The following is a 6,871-nucleotide window of genomic DNA, read 5'->3' on the forward strand; positions in this document are numbered from 1 at the left end:
GCATGAGCGGAACGTACTTCACAGCAACACGCTTGTTGCCGTTTGCTATGTTGACGGTTGTGGAATAGTCAACTAGCCAATCTTCCGGCTTCACGGAGCCGGTGTACTTGGGCGTGTCTCGGGGGAGCGTGAACCCTTTGGGAAAGGGCTCGTCTCGAATGCGGGGCCCGAAGCAGGGCGGGCCCAGCTCATCTTCTTCTTCCAGCGCCAGGGATCGGTGGAGTCGGTCGATTCGGAGGCGGGAGTCGTTCTCTCCGACTCCCTCTCGACGGCCGAGGCGGTCGCCGAGAGTCGGATGCTCAACGGGCGGCGGGGAGACTCATTTTTCTCTTCGTGGTGGGGGAGGAAGGTAGTCGCCCTGCCGTTCCACTGCTCTTGGGCGGCCGTCTGGGTCGCGCTCGATGGTGATGCGAGTCCGACTATGGCTGACAGCCGGATCCTTCTCTCTTCTTCCGCGGACTCCGCCAGTCGGCGTCCGAGACGTCGCGCCTTGATCTTGGCGGGGAGGTAGGTCATCATTTTGGCGTTGCGGCGCCTCCGTGCGGCAGCCGGCTTCGTTCTGTGCGGCAGCCGCTTTGAGGAGTCGCTGGACTCGCTTGGTCATCAAGCGGCGCTCTTCGCCTTTGAAGTTGTCTAGTTCGTCTGCTGCCGCCTGGGCGGCGCAGATGTTCCCCGCAAGCGTGGCATATACGGGGCGATCGGCCCCGAACAGGTTGGCGATGGCCACGCCGCGTTGTCGGACCGCGCCTAGGCGGCTAGGCCCAGTCGGCGCTGGCGAGCCGCCCACAGCGCGATCCATCTCACGTTGGTAGGCCTCCGACAAGCGTCTCATGCTCGCCAGCTTCTTCGCGCCTTTGACGAGCTGAAGGCGGCGTGCCTCCAGCGTCTCGGCGTCAGCGTCCTCCAGAATGGGTGCCGTCAGGTCTCGCAGAGCCGCGTCGAGCGGGTCATGAGCTCCTTCACCGGAGTGCTCGCCATGACTAATGACGAGCACTTCTGTGATGGCGCTTCCGCCGCTCTCCTCGCGAGGGAGCGGCTCGTCGTAGATCACCACATTGGAGGGGAACGTGTCGAGCGACACGCTGTCGGAGTCGACCAGCATCGGGTCGGTGGAGCCTACGGACTCCAAGTCCACGGCAGGCTCGCCGGCGACATGGAGATGGTCGAGGAGGCCCGCGAGGAGGCTTTCGGGGCCGCCTGTGACCGCATCGGATGCAGGCTCGTCGGAGATGCTAACCTCGCCGAGAAGGTCAGCGAGGCAGCTCGCCGCGCAGGCGTCGTCGGCGCTTTGCAGCGCGTCGGGGCAAGCGCCATCGGGCGTGCCGGGCTGGCTACGCTCGTGGGGGAGGAAAAGGGTTCCCGTCCAAAGCAGGTCTCCGGACGACGGTGCACCTCGCCCCACGATGGGCGCCAAATGTCGGGGGTTGGGTGCGACATATGCCAAAGGATGGCTTATCATGGTGGGAGCGAGTAGAACGTCGCAGGTGCCAGAAAACGGGATTAGGCGAAGGCATGCACGCCGGCGAATCGTACCCAGCTTCGGGGATCTCCAGGGAGATAACACCCCTACTGCTGCTCTGCGGGGTCTCCGCATGATCACTAAGGCGTAGTGACTACAAGGTTGCTCCTAGAGTTGTATTCTGGAGGTAGAAGGAGGCAAGGCTAGCTCTCTTCCTCCTATATGATCTGGTCTAAGGCTAATGGATGCCAACCCTTTGCATGGGTGCCCCGGAGGGTTTATATAGGCCTACCCCCCGGGGGTACAATGGTAATCCGGCTGGGCGCAGGTCCCAGCCGTCTGTCTCACAGGCCGCCGTCTTCTCCGCCGACTGCTGGGGCCCGCCGACTCGCGGGCCCCGCCGGCGAGTCCGGTACTGTAGCAGTGCTTCTGATGACGCAGGCTTGGTCATTGGGTCGTGGCAACAGTGCCGCCGTCTATCGGGCGATCACTGTCGTTACTCCCCGTCTTGTCTGGTTAATGGCGCGTGGGACCCGTGGGAGAGGCTGGCCGACTCTGGGGAGCCGACTCCCACGGGGCCGCCTTCGGGGCGTATCCGCCGTCTTCTATGCTCTCACTGACTGGCGGGTCCGCCGTCTCTGAGCTGTATAGGTAGGCCATCGTGGCCACAGTGCGCTGCGCACTATGGCTGAGGTCAGGGCTGGCATGGCAACAGTGTCGGGCCACGCCGGAGATCTCCAGCGGTACGGCACACTGTAGCCATGTCGGCCCCTCGCAAGCACGAGGTGACGACCACGTTGTGGTCGTACCCGCCTCGCCTATCGCAACGAGTGTAGAGTCGTGGGCCGACTCTCCATAGTCGGCTCCTCCGGAAGTCGCCGGCCATGAGTCGGCCCATCTGGGAGTCGTCATCTGAGACTCGGCTCATCTGGGAGTCGTCATCTGAGACTCGACTTTGAGGGGCGCGGCCTGCCCCGATGTCTTGAAAGGTTCTGGGGCTCGGGTCAGCCTACCCGTGGCCCATTACTCCGACAGTGAGTGTGTGTTTTAGAGAAGAGACCCATCCAGACGGAAGTCATGTGCACACAAGAAGAAAAAGATTTGATGTGGGATAAGGGCTGAGGGTAATTTACCTATCTATCTATCAATCTTCCATCCATCCTCCATTATATACTAAAAATGATAGAAAACGAACGGTGGTGATTTGACACTTTAAAAATAAGATGTATCGACGGTTAGGATTAGACAAGGACAACTTTTGTTATTTCACGTACAGACTTGGATTAGGCAAGCACACGTTATTTAGACTATTATTTCACGTACAGTCCTGGATTAGGCAAGGACACATTATTTAATATTGCACGTGCATATTAGGCAAGGAGACATACATATTAGGCAAGACATACATATACTGTTTCACGTACAAACTTGAATTAGGCAAGGACACGTTCTATAATATTGCACGCCGTACACGGACATATGCTGTTTCTCAGGTTGACATATCCGCAACATAGAAACATTACAAGACATCACACCCAGCAAATCAACACACGCCGCCACATGTCACAACACATGCCAAGGACGATCAGTTGCACCAGCAAGGTCGATGCTAAGGACGATCAGTTGCACCGGCAAGGTGGATGCCGAGGACGATCAGCTGCACCTGCAAGGTCGATGCCTCGCCTATCAAAGGGGATGGTAGGACATGCATCATGTCGAAGGCCCGAAGAAGGAACAACAAAAACAACATCAACTTTGGGTAATAACACATCAACACAGGCCGAGGACGATCGATTGCACCAGCAAGATCGGCATGACACCCCGCGTATCCAATGGGGCGGCAAGACGCCTAGACACATCGAAGGCCTAAAGAAGGAACGACAGAAACATCATCTATTTTGGGTAATAATATATATAACTGCTTGCACATTGAAGGCCAAAGGAAGGAACGACGGAAACATCATCTACTTTCGGTAATATACAACTGCTTGATGTTTGCTCAAATCTTCCCATCCCAGCTTTCTTCGCAAATTCCGTACGAACACCCTATTTCCATGTTCATTGTTTATTAGTTAGAATCTTTGTAATCAAAATTTCATTGGTGTAGTATCATATGAATCGCTCTTTTTAAAGAAGGAAACAACCTATGGCATACAAGAAGTTGAGTGAGCTAACAATAAGAGGACACACATGGCATATTAAAGCCAAAGTAATGAGAATGTGGGATTCAACAAACCCTTCGCCTCATGAACTTATGAGCATGGCTATGATCAAGATGGATGAGCAGATATTTTCTTCACATTATTAACAATGGGTTTCTTCTACTATCAAAATTATTTCTAAGATTATGTTTTGTCTGCTCAAATCTTCCCATCCCAGCTTTCTTCACAAATTCCTTACGAACGCCCTATTTTCATGTTCACTGTTGATTAGTTAGAAAAAAATGAACCAAGATTTCATTGGTGCAGTATCATATGAATCGCTCTTTTTAAAATTCTTCTGAAAACAACAACCTATGAAGTACAAGAAGTTGAGTGAGCTAACCACAAGAGGACACACATGGCATATTAAATCCAAAGTAATGAGAATGTGGGATTCAATAAACCCTTCACATGATGAACTTATAAGCATGGATATGATCTAGATGGATGAGCAGGTATTTTCTTCACATTATTAACAATGGGTTTCTTCTACTGTCAAAATTATTTCTAAGATTATATTTCATTTAATTTTGAAGAGTGACACAATTCATGCTACTATCTAGAAGAATCTAATTGACTCTTATAGACCAAAGATCAACGAGGGTTCTATATATGCTTCTAGCAATTTAAAGTTGTACAGATTCGACAAAATATTGTCCAGTCAGCAATGAACTAAACTTATTTCTATATAGAATACAAACCTAAAGGAGATGAAAGGTTCCTCAGATAATTTTCCATATTACTGCTTTGAGTTTGCTAGCAAAGATACCCTACAAGAACGGCTAGAAAAAGAATAACAATGCTCATGTATGTTTGTAGTTGTATTAATAGACTCCAAATTATTAAATTTCTAATTCTGAAGTCGTTAATCTTAAAATTTACAGATTTCGTTCGGTTCTTACCAAGATTAAACCAATAGAATCAAGGATGACAAAGGAAAAAACTACTTTAGATAGACGTGAGATCGAAATTCTTATGCCAGAATAAGTGTATATCCATGCATCAATGTTTCATTAAATGGTAAAGGTTGTTTTCTTTCACATATTTATCATTAATTACTTCAGAATGGATTATTCAAGGGTGATAAAAGCAGAGTATCATTAAGGGGAAGATTAGTCCACAATATATCTATGTTTACTATCTTTTATGTATAGCCACTCCACCAAAGAAACTTTTCCAAAAATGATGGATATGGATAGAAATACACAAGGGACACTAGAAGAACAATTTTTTTATAGAAGGACATTAAAAGAACTTACTAGAATCAATCACGACAACCCATCAAATAAGGTATTGCATTAAAACTCTTCTAAGATATGATATCATGCAAGCCTCCAAGACCTACATATGTACTCCCTATGTATACAAAATAGCTATATTTCTTATATTTGTTTACAGAGGGAGTATTTGATATATTTCTTTGAGTGGCTGCATATTATTTAAATAGCTATATTTTCTTCATCGACTTTCAGGACTTCGTGTTCACAAAATATCTATAATTGGTCGGTTACAAGAAAATATTAGATGGTGGTACGTGTCATGCGAAGTTAGCAACAAAATTGCTATGAAAGAATCTGGTAGGACTAGGGTTCCTACCGGCTCTACTCCTTAGGTTATAAGGGAAGACCAGCGGAGGTCGGGGGCGAGCACGCGAGCTCCGGCGCGTCGGCGCCGTTGCGAGGGAGGAGGAGGGCGGCGGCGATTGGGCAGGAGGCGGCTAGGGTTTCCGGCTCCTCTGGAGCCGGGCAATAGGATAGAATATCTTTATTGCTTAATTCCAAAAAGTGTCTTACAACCTATATTTATAACCTAGATAACTTGCATAAGAATTAACCTAAGATAACTTGCATAAGAATTAAACTAAGATAACTTGTGGGCTAAGATGCCCAGTGGGCCTAGCTAAACCGGCCATAACACTTCTCCCCGCCTGCACAAACAGCTCGTCCTCGAGCTGTAAGGTGAGGAAGCGCTTGCGGAACTCCTCGAGGCGATCAGCCAGCGTCAAGCACCTTCTCGACAGCTGGGGCAGCCAGGTCAGCGGCGACGGCGTCCTCTGGAATGTAGTCTGCAACCTCCAGGTAGAAGAGTCGCGGGCAGGCATGGCCGGGCGTGTAGGGCTCGTCGCAGTTGAAGCACAATCCTTTGCGGCGACGCTCGAGGAGCTCAGCTGGGGTGAGCCGGCGGAACGGGCGTCCCTCGGTCGCGGCTAGGGGTGCCGCAGAAGCCTGCGCAGGCCGACCCTGCGCGGAATCCGGCCCGGGTAGCGACCCAGCGGTCTGGAACGGTGATTCCTGCTGGATGGCCACCGCGCGGCGCTCGAACGCGCGGGCATAGTACATGGCCGACTGGAGATCCTGGGGTCCCCGAAGCTCAACGTCCACGCGGATGTGATCCGGAAGGCCACCGACAAAGAGGTCGGCCCGCTGTTGCGCCGTCACACCCGACGCATGGCATGCCAGGGCTTGAAAACGGTCGGCGCAGTCCTGCACCGTGGAGGTGAAGGGAAGGCGGCCGAGCTCCGCCAGGCGGCTCCCGTGAACCGGGGGCCCAAAGCGGAGGAGGCAGAGCTCGCGAAGGCGCTTCCCAAGGAGGCATGGTGCCCTCGTCCTGCTCGAGAGCGTAGTACCATGTCTGCGCGGCGCCGCGGAGGTGATAAGAGGCGAGCCAAGTACGGTCCGAGGCGAGGGTGCGCTGCCCGCGAAAGAACTGGTCGCACTGGTTGAGCCAGTTGAGGGGGTCCTCCGTGCCGTCATACGTGGCGAAGTCGAGCTTGGCGAACCGGGGCGGCTGCTGGTGTGGCGCGCCATGGCCCACTGCCTCGCGGTGCGGAGGGCTGATGACGGCGCCCGGTCCATGGTGGGAAGGCCGGCGTAGTTCCCCGTGGCGCCTGACGCCTCGGGCTGCAACTGGGAACCCGACGGCGGTCGGGCCTCCGTGTAAGCCGGTGGAGGGGACATCCCGTGGAGCCAGCCTGGAAGCGGAGACGGTGACGACGGAAAGCGGACCTCCTGGATCAGGAGTCGCTCGGCGCAGACCGGCCCAGGCTAGGGCTGGGCGGGGGCGGTGGTGGCACCTGCACGGTGGCCGCAGGGAGGGACGGCGCGGTCCAGGCCGGCCACCGAGCTGGCGGTGCTGGTGGCGCCGTGAGTGCCGGCGTCGGCCACTGGGGCGCGGACGGGGTGGCCCAGGTCGGCCACTGCGGGCCCTGGGC

The 6,871-nt window shown here is 53.3% G+C and overlaps 1 long non-coding RNA gene across 2 annotated transcripts in view; it reads right to left on the reverse strand.

Annotated features, from left to right (window-relative positions):
- Window positions 1–2,823: 2,823 nt before the first annotated feature.
- The window catches only part of LOC119324569, a 7,757-nt gene continuing 3,709 nt past the window's right edge, over window positions 2,824–6,871 (reverse strand). The window contains exon 5 of one of the 2 annotated variants that reach the window (XR_005157029.1): window positions 2,824–3,325. This is a non-coding gene — a long non-coding RNA (uncharacterized LOC119324569). Of the gene's footprint in view, window positions 3,506–6,871 lie in introns of both variants that reach the window. The other variant, XR_005157030.1, reaches the window with a different exon arrangement.

This window comes from Triticum dicoccoides, chromosome 6B, assembly GCF_002162155.2.
Source record: "Triticum dicoccoides isolate Atlit2015 ecotype Zavitan chromosome 6B, WEW_v2.0, whole genome shotgun sequence".
Classification (NCBI taxonomy): domain Eukaryota; kingdom Viridiplantae; phylum Streptophyta; class Magnoliopsida; order Poales; family Poaceae; genus Triticum; species Triticum dicoccoides.